This window comes from Culex pipiens, chromosome 3 (genome assembly GCF_016801865.2).
Source record: "Culex pipiens pallens isolate TS chromosome 3, TS_CPP_V2, whole genome shotgun sequence".
In the NCBI taxonomy this organism is placed as follows: Eukaryota; Metazoa; Arthropoda; class Insecta; order Diptera; family Culicidae; genus Culex; species Culex pipiens.
In genome coordinates, this window is record NC_068939.1 from 21310771 (window position 1) to 21332883 (window position 22113).

Consider the following 22113-nt stretch of genomic DNA (forward strand, 5'->3'; position numbering starts at 1 on the left):
CAATATTTTTTTTTTGTTTATTGTAGGCTATCGACTCTAACCAAAATTAAAGAGAGAATGGTTTTAACATTTACATGCAAAATCTTTTGAAAAATGCATTATACACTACAGAAGTTCTGATGAAAAAATGTTTGCTTCCCAAAACTTCCCAAGAACTTTGAAATATACATTCAACGGCCCGATGTTAAAATATAAAAAAAAATGAGAATTCGACAGAAAAAAATTAAAATTCAAAAATATGCAAATGAGATGATTAAAACTTGGATGATGTTTTTAATAATTTGTAGGAATAACAAACAAGAAAAATGAAATTAATAATAATAACAAATAACCTATTTTATGTAAAAAAAAGTTAAAACAATGGAGCACCCGCAGTCGAGCAGTTTTTGACAGTTCGCTCCATAAGAAATACATTGTAGAAAAAAGCAAAAACTGCTGGAATGGAAATGCTCCATTGACATATTTTTATATCAAACAAAACCTGCTTAAAATGACTACGGGAAATAAAAGAAAATCAAATTCGAAAACAATAAGTTTATTCTTTTTGAACATCTCGAAGACCACCTACTAAAATTAGGGACCTACATAGGAAAATGAAATGTTCTGGGAGAAATTTCAAACACCCAAAGTCATTTAAGGTTGAAAAACTAGTAGTTTTTCTTTGGTGTTGTCACTTTTCTTGTACCGAAGAAGCACAAGCATAACAAAAACTACCAGATTATTATCAACAACAGTTTTAAATACTTGTTATTGTTATAAGTCTCGTTTTTTGCCAAAATGATTTTAAATTGATTCCAACCTTGTTCTTGCATGATCTTGTTGCTCGATTGGAACCCCGATTTGACAGTTCGATTGGAACCCTGAGAGTGACATTTCGCCTCTCCGTATAGGTTCTCTAACAAAAATATTAAACATATTCGGCAAACAGTTTTTTTAACAATCGGATTCGTCACTTATGTCATGTTTCATGTTCAGCAAAATCGACAAAATAAATCTTCAATCAAAATCAGGGCGTCCAGCGTGAAAAAATGAAATATTTCGACTCCGTGAATTCTTCGACGCTGAATATCCGAACGATTTTTTTTCTATCTTAGTCTTGTTCAACGCATTACACTGTAATGCATAACTTTGGGGTGCTGGACAAAAAACAAATCGTCCTGTTTAGATTTGAATGAAAATAAGTTGTTTTTTTCAACAATTTTATATGCACTACCGAATTTAAGATTGAATTGTTCATAACGGCCTCGCTCAAACTTGTAAAACTCCAACTTGAAAATCTCAAATTTTTAATAGCAAAAATTCGCCCTCGTCGAACCAAGGGGGCCAACGCTCACTTCAAATCGCGCACTTCTCACATGCACCCCATTTCCACCAGATGTCACTAGCGACCCGCAAAACCAAGGGGTGATACACTCTCAAACCCGGTCGCGTAGCGATGCAATCCGGCATCACTGCCACCAGCGTCATCTGTCATGTCATCAACTGCTCGACTTTTTTTCATACACCATCAAAAAGGAACATTCGAGCTAGATGGAGAATGTTTTGCTTTTTCGTCGGTCCGTCGGTTCCGGGTTCGGGCTCGATATGCGGTCGTTCCGGGTGCAATAGTGAAATTTCGAGGGATTCCCGAACGCTTTGAGGTGCCAACGCGGTGTCTTCCGGTTACGGTTACGGTCGTAAAGCAGTGCAATTTGGCTACCTCTTTTTCTTTGCCAAGGAGTGACCACCCAAAAGGGAGGGTAGGGGGCGGTGTGTATGTGTATCGGGGTTGAGTGTGTTGGATCCGGATGAGGTTGTGGTGGTAATGAAAATCAAATCACATACTATTGGTACATAATTTGCATTGTGCAGCGCCGCGCTAGACGTCGTAATTGTTGTTTTTGTCGCGTTGTGACATTTCGCGAATGCAGTGCTGCTAGGTGTGAATCGCGACAGGAGACAGGAGTGTCGACGTTATCGTGTCGGGGTAAACTGGGGAAGATCCGGTTTTTTTTGATTCTGTTCGATAAAAAGTCGTTCAAGGCAAGGTGATTCGGTTTAACACGTAGAAACAAGTGCGAATGAAGGTTTGTTTTGACCAGAGTGAAGGAAATTTGACAGTCCATTTGTGTTTTTTGGAAGTGCGTACTCGAGTGTATTGGTGCAATTTCGGTGCGGATAGCGTATCAAATTTCGAGTTGTGCAAGTCCGGTGAAGAATGTCGTCAAAATTGTATGCAAATTTGTTCGAGCAAAATTTATCGCTTTAGCGAGTGTCGTTTTTCAATTGCCAACACGAATGTTGATTTTATATAATGTTTATTTGTTTTTAAATAAATACACAAAGGAAAAGGCTGTGCGCGCAAGTGTTGGTGAATTCACCACGATTGTGTAGTTCGATCGAGATCGCCGTGTTATTGTTCCTTATCAGTTTAACAATGGCCCGCCAGTGGTGATCGTGACTGTCAAAGTAGGCCGAACTGACCACATTATCATCGATAACACGGAGCCGGAGCAGTTCTCTAGCAGTAGGCGTTGCACACCAACACCAACACACACCCAGACGCATCTGTTTTCGTTCGGGTAAGTGCGCCAGGGTCAGTTCGGTGGTGTGAGAGCGAGACGGAAGCATGCTTATTTTTTGTTGTTTCCGTCTCGTTTGTTGTTTTTTTTTTGTATTGGGCCTGTCGTCGTGTCATTATTTTCTAACCTATCTCAATATTTCGGAACGGAGCGCGTTCGGGTTCGAGTTCGACGAGCAAGGTCTGGGTTTTGAGAATTTTTATTTTTAGCCCGGGCACTAGTTAGTGCAAATAAACACACACACAAACAGTCACGTAGACACACATTAGGGCGAATAAAAGAATGTTTCGACGTTTAGTCTGGCGGCCGGCATTGTGTGAGTGTGTGTGTGTGTCATTTTGTGTGGGGATCGGGATGCAGTCTTGTGCACTCTAAATGTTGATGAGGGGGGAACAAATAAATAGTTTTGCCGCTGCTGCGTAGTGATTGCATAATCGGGAAATATGCCGGTACGTGATGTATATAAGTTCGGTTTTTGTTTGTTTGTTTGTGTGGATGAGGTGCGGCGGCGGGAAGGATGCATTCGCGGCCCAGACTGCATCGCTGGCAACTGTGTCGCAGTGCTCGAAAAATGTGGGCTGGTTTTTGCTTGGGCAAAAATAGGTTGTGTTGATTTATGTATTTCCGAGAAATTGCGTTTTGCAGAAATGGCATTTGTTTACCTTTTCAACAGTTCAGTTTACTAGGGATTTTATTTCTCATGTTTTTTCGTTTGAAAAGATTTTTAATAAATTGGAACGTCGAGCAAGTTCTAGCAAAGCTGCTAGAATCCTGCTGGACCGTCGTGACTGGGTTAACCCAGTCACGACGTTCTAGCACGATTCTAACAGAGTTCTTACAGAGCTGGATATTCTTACAGCATTCTAGCAGAAGTGTTCCACCGTTCTAGCAAGATTCTGACAGAACCAGCTCTGCTAGAATATTTCGTGACTGGGAAGCTTTGTCTCAACAACTGCCTAGCCAAAAGTAGAAATGATTGATGAGTACAGTCGAATAACATTAAATTAACCTAAATGTATCTCACCGGTAAAAAAAATAAAAAAAAAGATTGTTGTTGACGAAAAAGTACAATATTGGTGCGTTGTTTTTAAACCACTTCGTTCTAGTTCAAATTTGTTCGTGACTTAAAAATAAACATTTGTTTTCTTATCACTGAGGTGTTGTTTAAATGTTTAAATTAATGTCAATTTAATTATCTTCAATTAGCATCCTACGTCTGTAAACAGTATAGCTAAACTTGATTTGATTTATTTTTGCAGAGCAAATTTTAATTCAAGTTTTTGACCCCCTTTCACAATGAATCTAATAATTGAAGGAGCATTAAAAATAATTACTGAAAATTTCATTGAAGAAACCAATAAAATCGAATGTAAACTATTCAAAATAATTTTTAAGTGCTTTGCTTTGTATTTCTAACCAAAAAGAGGTTTTTCACAGTTTTTGAATTTCGGGAAATATTGGTAGAAGACTTATGATGTTATTGCAAGTTATTGGACAACTTCTGTTCGACTTAAATCAATTTCTGAACTTCACATTTATTTGTTTAGCATTTGTTTGCAAAAAACAAAACTTCGTGACTTACGGCATTTTCCGTAAAAGTGCTTCCAAAAACTCGAATCGTGGTGTCAATTTGGCGCTGCCTTCCGGTTTCACCAAAGTAAAAACAAAACATAAGTACACCACGAAAACGTCGTGACTCGAAATAAAAAATCTGGGGTTCCTTGGCCAAAATAATCAGATCAGTATTTTTTTTTGCCATAAGGATGACCTAGGGGTTGTGCTATGATGGTCCCAAAAATTGTATTTTTCGTCATTTTTTGAAAAATCACTTTAAAAAAAATCATAGCTCCGCGCCACATTAAACGATTGGTGCTGTTCTTAGACTTAGATAGGTTTGACATTAACGTCAAAACGACGTAAACGCCACGGGGCATAAGATTGAATGATTTTTTTTAAACCCTATTGTTTTCTTATGATTTTTGGAAAGTACAATAGGGCTTAGGGTTCTTTTAAGGCTCATTTGATAAAAATGCATTTTTATTCCTAAATCAGTAGCATCCCTACCAATGATTTGTACCTATTATAAAGTATATTTTATCATTTCATTTTTGTTTTTTTTTTTTTGAGAGCTGGGTAGATTTAAAGTATACAAAAAAATACGAATTGCTGCAAAAACATATTTCATTGGGAAATTAATGCATACAAGTACATAAGTATAAGTATGCATAAAAACTGATCATAAATTGTTCACACAAAATATAGTGATATTATAAAAAATTACCATTTACTGTCTAAATATTTTTTTCGAAAAGCGATCCAATTATTGCTAAAGAATTATTATTTCATCTTAAAATGAAAGAAACGTACATTCTAATCTTACGTGTCAAATTGATAACAGTTAAATTGTTAGCTAATTACCCTGCTATTTTATGCATTATTCCTCTTGCCTCACTAGTTGAGTAAAACGTACTGAAAATCAATAAGTTTCAAAGATTTGTTTTTGTGAAAAACAGTTTTTTTTAAGAAACTTGTTTTATCAAAGTCAAACATGATTATCAAAAAATTTGACAGATTGTTCACATTTTTAATAGATTTTAACGAGCATTTTCTTAGCTTGCTACACTTGCCCTGCTTTTCCTTACGTACGGAATGGTATGAAATCATACTGACCGTGTTAGAGATGTAATCAAAGTACTGCAAGAAGAATTTTGCATTAAAATTGAAATGTTTCAAAAGTTACTTAGCTATTATAAAAAAAATGTTGAAGAATACCATAATTTTAATATTCTCAAAGTGCCTTGATTTTTAGAATAAGTTTTAAAATAATAAATTGTATGTGTTATAGAAACATAATTAAATAAAATCTCCCAATTTATAGGCATTATCAGTAGACCAAATTTCACAAAATATGTGAAAATTCTTGATTTATGGTTTAAATTTAGTTAAAAACTTAATATGAATCGATAATTTGATAAATAAAACTAGTTTTAGCGATTTTTAGGGAAAAATCTGACTTTTTAACAATTTTTCCTTAAATTTGTAATGTGTTATTATTTTGATGAAAAGCTTATAAACTGAGTTACTAAATATACAGCAATTCCATTAGAAAAGAGCCTGAAACGAAAAAAAGTTCTCCGATCGGGCTGAAAAAATTTCTGTGGGTTGCTTGGCCAAAATTATTCGATCCGTATTTTTTTGTTCGGCCGTCACTGTACTAGGGTGGCCCAAGATGACCATTTTCATCGTTTTTAGCAAAAACCTGATTTTAGTTGTCTTGGACGCAAATGAAAGGGGAAAAGTTGTTTTGTTTTGGAAAAATACTCCGAAGACCAAAAAATCTAGCCCAACATTTGAAAAGGTCTAATCAAACTTTAAAATGCCGTTTTGACGATGTCTGGGCCAAAGAGCCGTCTTTTAATAACGAACATTTTGGTACCCAAACATATATAGGTCATTGCTGAACTTTTAAAGTTATCGTAGTTTGAGTGAAAAAATAAGATGTTTTCCCGTTTTCGTCATTTTCTCAATTTTTCGTGCCGCTCGCCAAAACCCCAGTTTTTTTTTTCAAAAAATCGTATTTCGGAATCCTGTTAAGTATGTTTCGAAAAATTGTCGAAGGAATTCGACAAAGATATTTTCAGACATAGGCTTTTTGGTCCAGACACCGTCAAAACGTCAATTTAAAGCAGGGGTGCCCAACCTTTTGGCCCCGCGGGCCAGATCTGATTTTTCTAAAGCAGTGGCGGGCCGGAACTAATATTTGATAAAAGTTGAAAAAGTAAACAGATTTATTTCAATTGTATTTATGATTGGGTTCTTTTAAAGTAAATAAATAAAAAAACTTGTGTTGCAAATAAGATTCATATATTTTGATTTTAAGAATGGAAAACAAAAATAACTTTTAAAACTGTGTTTATTTGACTTATTTAAATTTTTGTTTGTTTTAAATTGCATCGTTATTGTTTTTGACGATTGCAATTAAATACCTTGATATACTTTTTGACAAAAAACATTCCAATTTCAATGGTCGTTGCAATTTTTTTAACTTAAATTTTCTCAACACTACAATATGAAGAATCAATGAGACATGATAAAATTTATTCAAACGAAATTTGCTGTACCTTTATTCAAATTCAAATATTTCCAAACGATTTTAAACACACACAAAATTTAAAATGTGTAAAAAATATGTATTAAATAATTTTCAATTCATTATTCTTAGAAGTTTAAAGTTTATGAAAAAATATATTTTTTGCTCCCTGATTTCATTACTCATTTTGAGACATGTTTTAAGTTTTCTAAATATTTGCAACGATCTTTTTTCAGTATGAATAATTTGCTTTTTAAAGCTTTTTTTCGAAAAAACTTTTCCACTAAAAAGTTGTTGTGGATAAACAAATAAGTTTTTGCTTACTTGGAGCCTAACATTTCAAAAGGGCACATAACTTTTGTAAACAATAGTGTATCCATTTTACTCAAATTACAATTTACATAAAGTGTGAAAGGGACACACTCTTGGTTAAAAAAGTTATGTGCCCTATTGAAATGGCAAGCATGACTTATTTATTTAGGAAAATAGAAAAACAACTTCAATTTGAAGTAAATACAGTTAAAACTGAAAGAAATTTAAATTTAGTATCTTTTTGTACATTTTTAGACCACAATCTAAGTTTTTTCATAGATTTTTCAATTTTACGAAATGGAAAATTTTGTTTTCTGACACCATTTTCATTTAGAAAATTTAAGAATTAAATTCAAACACGAAGAATATTGTTATCATGTGTTAAAAATTGATCTGAAGCTAATTTTTTAATTCAGACAATCAATTTATTTATTTATTTAATATTTCATGAACAGCCTTACGGGCCGGTCATACAACTATTTTGAAAAGCCGTCGCGGGCGGACGTTGGGCAGGCCTGTTTTAAAGTTTCATACAAACTTTTCATATGCCAGGCTAGATTTTTGAAACTTTTTACTATTATTCAACCTATCACCTTTCATTTGCGAATAATACAGCTAAAATCTGTTAGAATGACGGGTAGTTATGATTTTTTTAATAAAGTGTTTTTTTTTTTGCAAAAATCCACGAAATTTGCCATTTTTCGAACCACCCTAACACGGCGTAGGTCACCCTTAAAAAAAGCAAAGCAATCCACTTTAACGACCCCCAGGTCTTTTGTGGGCTCTGTTGCAAGTTTCTGCTCATTTCTATGCGTCCGAAGGTTACGTGTGGTGAGTCACCCAAAACCTCTTTTACGCAAATGGATCGACGTTTTACTTCCCCATCTGATAGAAGGCCAAGAGGATAAGGCGGGAATCGAACCCGCGCCCCATAGCAACTTAGGGATCGGCAGCCGAAGCCGCTAACCACCGCGCCACGAGGCCCTCAGGTCACTCTCAAACAAAAAAATATGGGTCTAATTATTTTGTCCAAATAACTCTCAGTAAAATTATGCTTCGAAAAAATCAAAATTAAAAATCAAATGGCACAAATCTCTGAGAATTTCACATTTTCGATACAAGATCCAATACGAGGCTAATATCCAACTCTAATAGGAAATTGTATTGATAAAGGTTTAGGGACAAACAATAAAACTCGATTTTATCGGAATACATGATTTGGCATAATTTCCAATTTTTTAAATGATGGGCGGAATAAAGGGACATTTGCCCTATATCTAGCTTCACCTTGGCCGTGTGACAACTTCCACTGCAATTGCAGTCCGTTCAAGGTCAGCAAGGTGTACAAACCTACCTGTGTTTAGTTTACTTTCACATAATGCATTACCAGCAACCAAGCTGTGTAATTTTTCCTCCTATGCTTCAATAGTGCCTACCAGAGTTCGATGATGAAAAGTTACTCGGTTCACAAAAGCTCGTTTTAACTTAGCTAATCATGTGAGGACTTTGAGTAATTAACTGCGCCAATTCACCTGCTACACGAGAGAGATCGTTCAAGGTTACCCGGCCACTCCGGAACATGACTTTCAGATTCAAAATTGAGGTTTTACGTGTAGAGAACAAGCCTAACCTTATCTGGGCGTTGCGAAATGAGGCTGACGAGTGCTGTGGTGACCTGCCATGACCACAACCAAAAATGGCTATCAAAACCAGGAATGACATTATTCTAATCAGTTTACATAAATATTTTTTCTAAACTAGAGTCATGTCAAATCGATCAATTCTGTTTCGTTATAAATTTGCTTTGAGGAATAAAATATTTTAAAAAGAAGACCAGACTTCCAAGCAGACATTCGACACTAGATGAAATTTGAAAAAAATGTACATGATAATAATTTTCCCAATCGATTTCTGCCATCAAATGCCACCAAGGTAGCTTTCCTCCAGAGACGAAAACATTCTTCGCGGAGCGGAATATTATGTACTTTTTGCGGTGGCCATGGCCTCATTTTCAGTCTGCTCCCGTCCAGAGTCCCAGATCCACCCACCCACCGCACCCACTGGAGACGGACAGTGTTGTCCTTAAATTGAGCTCGAAGCTGATAAGATAAGATGGCATCACGGAGCGCGAAGCCATAGGTCAGTTTGAGGTGGAGCGGTTCTTGGAACCATCACCGTCTCTGTCTGCAGTGAAGTGCAAATGTTTAGAATGCAATACTACCTTTTCAAATGTTATTCTCGTTCTAAAACCCGGCGGCCACCTCCCCGGTTTTTCGCTGGTATTGGTTGCGACAGTCTGTGCTCTGTATACTGCATTTACCAACACACACTATCACTAGTGAAGCCGAGACGTACATTATGTGCCGGGTCGTCATATCGGTTTATGTCATCGGTATTGTATGTGCGGCCTAATAGACGGGGCAGTTGTTTTGCAATAATAATACACACTCACACACAAGTTGCATTGCGCGATGCAAATCGCTGCAAAGTGCACACTATCAGTCAGGCTAGGAGTGCGCTGGCTGGCACAACTACAGCTCAGCAGCAGTGGTGTGACCAAAATAATTATTGAAAACAATCCGGGCGATTCCACGCGAATGTGCACAAAAGACCTTTTCATTGATTCGTTGATCATTTAGTTTCAAATTATAATCGCTAATATAAATAACATCATGTGGTCAATTTTTTCTCATCATGATTAATTTTTTTAATGCTTTTAGATAGGTAATAATTTATGATAATTTTCTTTATTTTTTGTAAGTTTGCTTGGAGAATCAAGGCAGTCGTCCCTGTTGGATGCTTCATTCTTCATTTTAAATATGTTCACGTTATCTTCCAATTTTTGAATAGACTGACTGCCAATTTGATTGTTTTTATTTTTGTCAAAATTGACCCCTGAATTCCACAAATTTGGAACTATTTTATCTGCAAAGTTGTAATCAAACCTGAGTTTTTTATCGTATTTATGGGGGTAATTTGCACACTTTTTGTGGGGTAGTTTAAACACCTCTTGTGGAGTCATTTGGACACATGTTGCAGAATTAATAGAAATTTAGTTGATATTTGCCTTAAAAAAAACACACTTTAAAATACATTTTTATTGAAAACAGTATTTTTGTAAATTATGTAATGTTAAATAATTTAGGAGGGTTAACAATGTACCAAAATCTTTAAAACAATCAAATAAATCTAATGTTATTATCAATTCAAAACCTAGATTGTAAAGAAGTCACATGTCTACTTTAAAGTTTCAACAACAATTTTGGTATGTCTTAATTAATCCGAATGAAATTTCTATGACTGTTCAGAAAATAAGATATCAATTTGAAAGGATCCATTTTACATTTCCAATTCAGTAGCGTCAAATTTCAATTTAATTCCTAAATTGTCTTGTTGAAATTTGATCGGTTAAACAAAATATTTCCCCAATAATTTTGAAAACTTAAGACTGCAAAACATTTGGGCAGGTGCAAAAGGCATTTTAAAACATTTTTTTCATTCATATGCTGAAACCCGACCTTACTAGAAAAAATTTTTTTTTTTGTTGTGCTGTGCATCTAAAATTCAGCAAAATTGTTTTTTTTTTCGTTTTTCGAAAACACGATATCGAAAATCGATTTTTCTTTGTATTGTTTTAATTCGATGATGCTTTGTCCATACATTCCCTTTGTCAAAAGAAGCAAATTTGCATCATAAGTTTTTTCATATTTTGGGGGCTGCACAGTGTTCGGAATGGCAAAATTAAGTGGAATAAATTGATAACTCCTTTATTTGACGTCCTAGCGAAATGGTGTCTTCGGAAGAGTTGTTGTACTTGATAAGGGCTATCTTTTGAAGTTATTGACATACAGGGTGACGAACTTCCAGGGTGTCAACCAAAAACTAACTTTGTTGGATGACGTTGTAGGGCTTTGGTGTCTTCGGCAAAGTTGTAGAGGAGAAAATTTCATTAAAGTTTGTCGAAGGCGCCAAATTTGTAGCTCTTAATCTACTCGAGATATACGCCATTTTTGCAAAAATGGTCCAAAAAAGCACTTTTTTGGTGATAACTCAAAATGTTAGCATTTTAGCGGCCTACTATGTTCTGGAGAGTTAATTATGAAATAAAATTACACATCTTTGCCGAAGACAGCAACATGTTTTGAGCCTTTATTGAGGAGTTATAACAATTTTTAGGTGATTTTGAGCCTATTTTCAAGTTGCTATGTGTTCAAAATGGCGTATTTTGGCGCAAAACCGAACAATGCACCTGAAAGTACTCACTTTCAACTACATTTCCTGAAAATATCTCCGTGTCTATCGGTGTCTATTTTTAGATAACTCAGTTTTAGTTTGACTGTTTTAAATCAATTTATTTATAATTTTTAAGCGGAATCTTATTGAAAACGTGGTAATAATCGGTTAATTGAAGGGTAAATTGATCGATTATTATGGAAAATACATTATTTATGCTTTAATTATGACACACATTCTAAAATTATGAATAAAAACATATATAGCCCAAAAATAATGCAGGTTAAAATTTTAAGTAATTGTTCGTATTTGAAATTAAGTATTTCTTTTTATACTTGGTCAATTCAGAAAGGTTGTCGTATTTTTTCATAGACATAGTTTTTTCCATAATAATCGATCAATTTACCCTTCAATTAACCGATTATTACCACGTTTTCAATAAGATTCCGCTTAAAAATTATAAATAAATTGATTTAAAACAGTCAAACTAAAATTGAGTTATCTAAAAATAGACACCGATAGACACGGAGATATTTTCAGGAAATGTAGTTGAAAGTGAGTACTTTCAGGTGCATTGTTCGGTTTTGCGCCAAAATGCGCCATTTTGAACACATAGCAACTTGAAAATAGGCTCAAAATCACCTAAAAATTGTTATAACTCCTCAATAAAGGCTCAAAACATGTTGCTGTCTTCGGCAAAGATGTGTAATTTTATTTCATAATTAACTCTCCAGAACATAGTAGGCCGCTAAAATGCTAACATTTTGAGTTATCACCAAAAAAGTGCTTTTTTGGACCATTTTTGCAAAAATGGCGTATATCTCGAGTAGATTAAGAGCTACAAATTTGGCGCCTTCGACAAACTTTCATGAAATTTTCTCCTCTACAACTTTGCCGAAGACACCAAAGCCCTACAACGTCATCCAACAAAGTTAGTTTTTGGTTGACACCCTGGAAGTTCGTCACCCTGTATGTCAATAACTTCAAAAGATAGCCCTTATCAAGTACAACAACTCTTCCGAAGACACCATTTCACTAGGATGTCAAATAAAGGAGTTATCAATTTATTCCACTTAATTTTGCCATTCCGAACACTGTGGGCTGGTCATACAAATTATGTATGTAAATTTTGTATATTTTAAGATGGAATTTTATGATCAGCAAAGTTGTAGGAAAAGTAGCTTTACAAAAAAAAAACTGATTTTTCATGTTTTTAAAAGTTTTTATCATCATTTCCAAAACATATTTTTTTATTTTCATTTTTTTTTAAATTTATTTTAGGGGACTTAAAATAAATTTTCTTAGCCATAGTGCATGATGGTGCAAAATCTGATTTAGGAGGTTTACATAAAAAAAAATGTTTTTTTTTGACAAAGGACTTTGTCTTAAAGCTCTATCTGCGGTGTCAATGCAAAATTTTTCGAAAATGTAGCGTTACCGTCGCAAGCCCTCGGCGTGACATTCTGTTTCTGTTGCGTAAATGCCGTGAAAACTATTTAAGCTAAAAATTAGCCTCTGGAGGATTTAGTGTCCATCAGACTTTCATCAAAGACGGACCGTTGGGAATTTTATTGCTCACACACACACACACGCAGGTGGTGCACGAACTTGAGAGGAGGTCCAAGAAGTTATTGACGGTAGCCAGAACGGTCACCGGAATACCGAAATTATTGGGAACAATTTGGTAGGATATCGGTCACACCCGGAGTGGCCAGTGCCCTGTGGGAAGGTTCTACCGGGAGGACATTTACGGAACCATACAAATTTGGGCAATATGGGTATCAAAATTCATGGTTTTTGATACTGGTAATGAAAATGACCATTTTGGCAGGATTGGCCACACCCGGAGTGGCCATTGCCCTGAGGGAAGGTTCTACCGGGAGGACATTTACGGAACCATACAAATTTGGGCAATATGGGTATCAAAATTCATGGTTTTTGATACTGGTAATGAAAATGACCATTTTGGCAGGATTGGCCACACCCGGAGTGGCCATTGCCCTGAGGGAAGGTTCTACCGGGAGGACATTTACGGAACCATACAAATTTGGGCAATATGGGTATCAAAATTCATGGTTTTTGATACTGGTAATGAAAATGGCCATTTTGGCAGGATTGGCCACACCCGGAGTGGCCATTGCCCTGAGGGAAGGTTCTACCGGGAGGACATTTACGGAACCATACAAATTTGGGCAATATGGGTATCAAAATTCATGGTTTTTGATACTGGTAATGAAAATGACCATTTTGGCAGGATTGGCCACACCCGGAGTGGCCATTGCCCTGAGGGAAGGTTCTACCAGGAGGACATTTACGGAACCATACAAATTTGGGCAATATGGGTATCAAAATTCATGGTTTTTGATACTGGTAATGAAAATGGCCATTTTGGCAGGATTGGCCACACCCGGAGTGGCCATTGCCCTGAGGGAAGGTTCTACCGGGAGGACATTTACGGAACCATACAAATTTGGGCAATATGGGTATCAAAATTCATGGTTTTTGATACTGGTGATGAAAATGGCCATTTTGGCAGGATTGGCCACACCCGGAGTGGCCATTGCCCTGTGGGAAGGTTCTACCGGGAGGACATTTACGGAACCATACAAATTTGGGCAATATGGGTATCAAAATTCATGGTTTTTGATACTGGTGATGAAAATGGCCATTTTGGCAGAATTGGCCACACCCGGAGTGGCCATTGCCCTGAGGGAAGGTTCTACCAGGAGGACATTTACGGAACCATACGACTTGGGGCAATATGCGTATCAAAATTCATGGTTTTTGATACTGGTGATGAAAATGGCCATTTTGGCAGGATTGGCCACACCCGGAGTGGCCATTGCCCTGAGGGAAGGTTCTACCGGGAGGACATTTACGGAACCATAAAAATTTGGGCAATATGGGTATCAAAATTCATGGCTTTTGAAACTTGTAATGAAAATGGCCATTTTGGGGCATTTTCATTAATGTCCCCACGGTAGAACCTTCCCGAGGGCACTGGCCACTCCGGGTGTGGCCAATCCTGTCAAAATGCCCATTTTCATTACCAGTTTCATTAACCATGAATTTTGATACCCATATTGCCCCAAGTCGTATGGTTCGATTAATGTCCCCCCGGTAGAACCTTCCCGAGGGCACTGGCCACTCCGGGTGTGGCCAATCCTGTCAAAATGCCCATTTTCATTACCAGTTTCATTAACCTTGAATTTTGATACCCATATTGCCCCAAGTCGTATGGTTCGATTAATGTCCCCCCGGTAGAACCTTCCCGAGGGCACTGGCCACTCCGGGTGTGGCCAATTCAGTCAAAATGGCCATTTTCATTATCAGTTTCAAAAACCATGAATTTTGATACCTATATTGCCCCAAGTCGTATGGTTCGAATAATGTCCCCCAGGTAGAACCTTCCCGAGGGCACTGGCCACTCCGGGTGTGGCCAATCCTGTCAAAATGCCCATTTTCATTACCAGTTTCAAAAACCATGAATTTTGATACCCATATTGCCCCAAGTCGTATGGTTCGAATAATGTCCCCCGGTAGAACCTTCCCGAGGGCACTGGCCACTCCGGGTGTGGCCAATCCAGTCAAAATGGCCATTTTCATTATCAGTTTCAAAAACCATGAATTTTGATACCTATATTGCCCCAAGTCGTATGGTTCGATTAATGTCCCCCCGGTAGAACCTTCCCGAGGGCACTGGCCACTCCGGGTGTGGCCAATCCTGTCAAAATGCCCATTTTCATTACCAGTTTCATTAACCATGAATTTTGATACCCATATTGCCCCAAGTCGTATGGTTCGATTAATGTCCCCCCGGTAGAACCTTCCCGAGGGCACTGGCCACTCCGGGTGTGGCCAATCCTGTCAAAATGCCCATTTTCATTACCAGTTTCATTAACCATGAATTTTGATACCCATATTGCCCCAAGTCGTATGGTTCGATTAATGTCCCCCCGGTAGAACCTTCCCGAGGGCACTGGCCACTCCGGTTGTGGCCAATCCAGTCAAAATGGCCATTTTCATTATCAGTTTCAAAAACCATGAATTTTGATACCTATATTGCCCCAAGTCGTATGGTTCGAATAATGTCCCCCAGGTAGAACCTTCCCGAGGGCTCTGGCCACTCCGGGTGTGGCCAATCCTGTCAAATTGCCCATTTTCATTATCAGTTTCAAAAACCATGAATTTTGATACCCATATTGCCCCAAGTCGTATGGTTCGAATAATGTCCCCCCGGTAGAACCTTCCCGAGGGCACTGGCCACTCCGGGTGTGGCCAATCCAGTCAAAATGGCCATTTTCAATATCAGTTTCAAAAACCATGAATTTTGATACCTATATTGCCCCAAGTCGTATGGTTCGAATAATGTCCCCCCGGTAGAACCTTCCCGAGGGCACTGGCCACTCCGGTTGTGGCCAATCCAGTCAAAATGGCCATTTTCATTATCAGTTTCAAAAACCATGAATTTTGATACCTATATTGCCCCAAGTCGTATGGTTCGAATAATGTCCCCCAGGTAGAACCTTCCCGAGGGCTCTGGCCACTCCGGGTGTGGCCAATCCTGTCAAAATGCCCATTTTCATTATCAGTTTCAAAAACCATGAATTTTGAAACCTATATTGCCCCAAGTCGTATGGTTCGAATAATGTCCCCCCGGTAGAACCTTCCCGAGGGCACTGGCCACTCCGGGTGTGGCCAATATCCTATAAATGTGGTCCCAAGCACATTGCCCCAAATCATTCTGGTCCGGTGACTGTCCTTGCAATCTTCATAAGAACAGAATTCCTCCCAATTTAGTGCACAAACTGTGTCTTTCAATGTGTGCGTGTGTGTGTGTGTGAGCAATAAAATTACCACCGTGGATCCGCTTTTGTCGAAACCTCGTAAGGCACTGAATTTTTCTGAGGCTATCTGTTAGCTTAAATAGTTCGCATGAAATGTGGCAACATGGTGCAAATTTTGCATCCTCTCCTGTTTTCGTGGTACTGTCACGCGAGAATGTTGCACCACTGTTGCCACATTTCATGCGAACTATTTAAGCTAACAGATAGCCTCAGAAAAATTCAGTGCCTTACGAGGTTTCGACAAAAGCGGATCCACGGTGGTAATTTTATTGCTCACACACACACACACGCACACATTGAAAGACACAGTTTGTGCACTAAATTGGGAGGAATTCTGTTCTTATGAAGATTGTAAGGACGGTCACCGGACCAGAATGATTTGGGGCAATGGGCTTGGGACCACATTTATAGGATATTGGCCACACCCGGAGTGGCCAGTTCCCTGGGGAAGGTTCTACCGGGGGGACATTAATCGAACCATACGACTTGGGGCAATATAGGTATCAAAATTCATGGTTTTTGAAACTGATAATGAAAATGGCCATTTTGACCGGATTGGCCACACCCGGAGTGGCCAGTGCCCTCGGGAAGGTTCTACCGGGGGACATTAATCGAACCATACGACTTGGGGCAATATGGGTATCAAAATTCATGGTTTTTGAAACTGATAATGAAAATGGCCATTTTGACTGGATTGGCCACACCCGGAGTGGCCAGTGCCCTCGGGAAGGTTCTACCGGGGGACATTATTCGAACCATACGACTTGGGGCAATATGGGTATCAAAATTCATGGTTTTTTAAACTGATAATGAAAATGGCCATTTTGACTGGATTGGCCACACCCGGAGTGGCCAGTGCCCTCGGGAAGGTTCTACCGGGGGGACATTAATCGAACCATACGACTTAGGGCAATATGGGTATCAAAATTCATGGTTTTTGAAACTGGTAATGAAAATGGCCATTTTGACTGGATTGGCCACACCCGGAGTGGCCAGTGCCCTCGGGAAGGTTCTACCGGGGGGACATTAATCGAACCATACGACTTGGGGCAATATGGGTATCAAAATTCATGGTTAATGAAACTGGTAATGAAAATGGCCATTTTGACAGGATTGGCCACACCCGGAGTGGCCAGTGCCCTCGGGAAGGTTCTACCGGGGGGACATTAATCGAACCATACGACTTGGGGCAATATGGGTATCAAAATTCATGGTTTTTGAAATTGATAATGAAAATGGCCATTTTGACTGGATTGGCCACACCTGGAGTGGCCAGTGCCCTCGGGAAGGTTCTACCGTGGGGACATTAATCGAACCATACGACTTGGGGCAATATGGGTATCAAAATTCATGGTTTTTTAAACTGGTAATGAAAATGGCCATTTTGACTTGATTGGCCACACCCGGAGTGGCCAGTGCCCTCGGGAAGGTTCTACCGGGGGGACATTAATCGTACCATACGACTTGGGGCAATATGGGTATCAAAATTCATGATTTTTGAAACTGGTAATGAAAATGGGCATTTTGACCGGATTGGCCATACCCGGAGTGGCAATTGCCCTCGGGAAGGTTCTACCGGGGGGACATTAATCGAACTATTCGACTTGGGGCAATATGGGTATCAAAATTCATGGTTTTTGAAACTGGTAATGAAAATGGCCATTTTGATTGGACATTTTCCGAACCATACTTGTTTTGGCAATTTATTTCCACAGAGGTGCCAAAGATTGAAAACATTTTATAGGAATAAATTATTTAGGATTAAATACATAGGCAATGTTTTAAAAATATAAAATAAAATAGAATATTTTTTAGGAGTTTTGTACAAAGTTCTTTGTCATATTGGTCATGTAGAACATAACCACCTGCACCTTTTTATATCGAAAACCTGAACAAAATTTTGAAAATATTCTCTAAAGCCAAATCAAATTCTCAATCGGTCAGTACTCTACAACTCTTTGAAATGTACCGTTGTCTAGTTATAGCTTCTTTAAGGTTAAAATTTTCGAATAAATAATGATTGTTTGCATTAAAAAAAATACTTCTTGAAAGAAAAGCACATCTCATTTTTTAAGAGCTGAGTTGTCTATAATTGTATTTCTGGGTTATCGCCTCACAAAGAATTGGAAACGATGAAAATGAGTTGTTTGATTAATGTTAGGCCGTTACAAATATTTTTCAAAGTTTATGTCCCTCGGCTCTGACCAAAGTCGAGGGGGGGGGGGGCAAAAAAATAAAAAATATAAAAATTTAAATTACAGGCCTAGGTTTCATCCTTTTGATGAAAAAAGTGTTTTGAAATGCTTTTTACAGGCGTACAGTTGCTTTCCAATCATTAGTTTTGAAAATATTGACGGAATTTGTTTTTCCCCAAAAAAATTTTTTTGTGGGACTGTACATTGGTATTTCATGAAAATTTAAAATGTTTTCAAAGAAGTTCAAACATGCTAAATATGATTATAAACGCGGGTAAATGCATTTTAACTGGTTTTCAGTTGGTTAAACTTTAATTTTCATTAAAATTTTGAAGTTTTTCGAAAAAATATTTTTTTTGTCCCCTGATTTTTCAGGACAATTTTGAAGGGAGGGGGGGGGGGGGGGCGACATAAACTTTGAAAAATATTTACAACGACCTTACATAATTATCTCATAATTTTCAAATGACGATATTTCGGAAATTATTGGTCCAATTTTCATTGTTGAAAAATGATTTTTTTGCGAAATTTTCTCATCTTTCCAATAAAAATATTTTCAAAATTTGAATATCAAGCTTTATTTTTGATAAGGTCTACAAAAAGCTTTCTTTTATAATTTTCTAAATTAGACCAAATTGATTTAAACAATTAAATATTTTTATTGAAGGGATAAAAATATTTTAAAAAAACATTTTTTTAAACATTGAGAAGTGGACCGAAAATTGAATACTCTCTGTTAAAAATATAAAAGCTTATTAAGTTTCATTGAGAAAACCTTTTTCATCGATTCTAATTCTTTTTGGGGCTGTTTACCAGAAAAAAATTGCTCGCTTTTCAAAGTCTCAGAGAAACAATTGTAGGATTTTCTTTTTCAGCGGTACGTTTCTCTCAAGATTTTTTTTCAAAATGCAAAAAACGAAAATATATACCTTATTTTGATGAAATTAAATTTTGTTTTTTAACAATATTTTGATGAATTTTTTTCATCGAGTCTTCCGATATTTTCCAAAAACATGATTTAAAACAAATCATATCTCCTAACCATGATTACAACACCACGCACTGTGCCTCAAAATATGTCATTTAAGTTCCATAAATATATAGGAAAATTATGAAAATAAAATGTTGCATTGAAAATTTATCCATCAGCAATAAACAGTTAACTAAAAAAATCGAGTTTGAGCCAAATAAAAAAACACGAATGACACATTCCGGTGTTGCAACGCCACGATTTTTTAAAATATGTCTCGTATAATATCAAAACATATCCTAAATTTAACCCTCTACAACCTAACCTCGCCTTTAGACGGGCTTAGATCTGAAAAAAAATCGCCAAAAATCAATTTTTCAACAAAGCTTTGGAAAAAAGAACTCTTAAAAATTTAAGAAAGTTTCAGGGTTGGAAGTTTGACTTGTTTTACGTGACTTTGCCAATGTTTAAAAAAAATCCGTTTTTTAGGGGTCAACTTTGGCTGAGTTTTTTACTAACATTTCCTATATTTTAATCAAAAAAAAAGAACAGAATTTTTTCTAGAGTCTTAGACTATGCCCCTACGAATTTTTAAATTTAAATGATAATGGTGCCATTTTAAAGCAGAAAATGTGAAAAACAAGCCAAAAATTGACAAAGTGACTGTAAAAACATAAAAAAAATTAGAAAGACAAAATGTAATGATATGAGGTGGTAGAGTGGGACAAGTACTACCAAAAACAAACATTAAATAATTAAGATAAGTGCAAATTAAAATACTAAAAATATAACAAGAGAGGTGAAGTTTTTCCTAGAACAAAAGTTGCTCAAAATGACCTCCTAAACACGGGCAAAATAAAAAATTTCGTTAAAAAAATTGGGCGGTAGAGGGATAAATAATTTTAAAGGTTCGGAATAGAAATTGAATTTTCTACAAGTAGTGTCTATAGAGAACTAATTTAAAGTCGAACTCGTAATTTGCAGCATCGATCACTCCGTGACTATAAAACAAAGTAGCAAAACTTTGACAGGTTTTGGTTGCATACAGATAAACAAGTCATTAAGTTTAAACATTTGTTTTTGTTAATCCAGCTGCGATTGATGATTGAACCAATAAAACAACGAAAAAATAAATAAAATGTTCGAGCCAGCTGCCAAAACGTGTCGTTTTTGTCGCTTGAAAATTTGTCAAATAACATTTATTTAGGGAATTCTGAGAGAATTTCTAAGGTGGATTTGAAAACAAAAAAACTGAATTTTACTGTTGAAAATATCTTAACTTTCAAGATTTTTTCACTAAAGACTTTTTTTTATTAAATTAACGTCATTTTGCGTGGAATTGTACCACCACTCGCGGTGTGAACATTCAGCAGGGGCACGACGACACGTCAAACTTGCACCACTCGTCTCGAACTAGAAGGTGGAATTAATTTCTCTCACTTGCATTTTATTACGACGCAGCGAACCAAACTGGCGAATTTAGTTTTCGTTTTGAGGTTCTTTTTTTCTTTTTCTTTCGTCTTCTAAATATTTCGACGATGCCATTTGGCTATCGGGAGAGGGTGCTATAAAATGAAGTGGAATTCGTGCTCGAACATGAATTTTATAGCGCAGCATTGGCACTGGTCCACAGATAATCGAAACGGAAAGTGTTAGCTGTTAAATTAATTTGAGGTTTTTGGGTATTTTCTAGACTAACAAGATCTAATAATCATGAAGCAAAAAGACAAAACTGGCTCTCTTTGAACGGTATGACAAGTATTTGACCGAGTGAGAAAATGCCAAATAAACAAAACCGACGACGTTCGTGCGTCATTTCTGCGTGCCCACCGGGCCGGGACGTTTACACACTTCATTTAGGTTTGTTTACCTTTCTCTGTTTTGACATGTTCGTTCTGTAATAAAACTTTGTTAGATTTGTCTTGTGGGTTGGCGGAAACATAATGAATTATACCTAATAATTTGTCTGTTCCTTCAAATCTAGATTTTTTTTATGAAAAGTTTCTATGAGCTGAGTCTTTCATATGTTTAAAGGACCTTAAAAAAAAAACTCTAGAAATCATCATTCAATATTTTTAAACTTTTTATAGCAATTTTTTTGAAGTTTTTTTTTCATTTTTCTCAATTAAAATTTTCTGGTCCCAATTATAGAAATAAAAATAAGACAAAAACAAAGACTAAAGACTAAAGACGAAAGACGAAAGACGAAAGACGAAAGACGAAAGACGAAAGACGAAAGACGAAAGACGAAAGACGAAAGACGAAAGACGAAAGACGAAAGACGAAAGACGAACGAAGAAAGACGAAAGAAGAAAGACGAAAGACGAAAGACGAAAGACGAAAGACGAAAGACGAAAGACGAAAGACGAAAGACGAAAGACGAAAGACGAAAGACGAAAGACGAAAGACGAAAGACGAAAGACGAAAGACGAAAGACGAAAGACGGAAGACGAAAGACGAAAGACGAAAGACGAAAATTTCGGTGCATGCCAATTACAAAACATAGGATCACAAACTATTTTTTTAAATTCACAGTTCAGCACAAAGATTTTGGTCCGAACAAAATGCTACGTCATTTGTTGATGGCACCTTATGAAAAAGCTATTTTTAGTTTCACACCTTGCTGATTGCGTACAAAATTGGCGAATAATTACCAAACATGCATCATTAAAATAGATTTGATTGAGATAATTTGAACAAAGCAATCGATTAGAAAAGGTTGCACCTTTTTGCTCTTTCTTATTTTTTAAACTGTAGAGTAAACCGCCAAATTCTAGATTTGAAACAACTGCTCGATATCAAGTCTATTTATAATCGTTATCTTCCGTTCCCGAACCGAACATGAAATCGCCAAAATAATACATCATCATCATCGTGCAAACATCTCATCAGCGGTTCAGCGAAC

The 22113-nt window shown here is 36.9% G+C and overlaps 1 protein-coding gene across 1 annotated transcript in view; it reads left to right on the forward strand.

The window, feature by feature from the left end:
• Positions 1–1526: 1526 nt before the first annotated feature.
• Positions 1527–22113, forward strand: part of LOC120412890 (hypoxia-inducible factor 3-alpha) — a 149906-nt gene continuing 129319 nt past the window's right edge. Inside the window, exon 1 of the mRNA XM_039573519.2 lies at positions 1527–2561. The gene's annotated coding sequence lies outside the window, so the exon portion shown is untranslated. The remainder of the gene's footprint in view (positions 2562–22113) is intronic.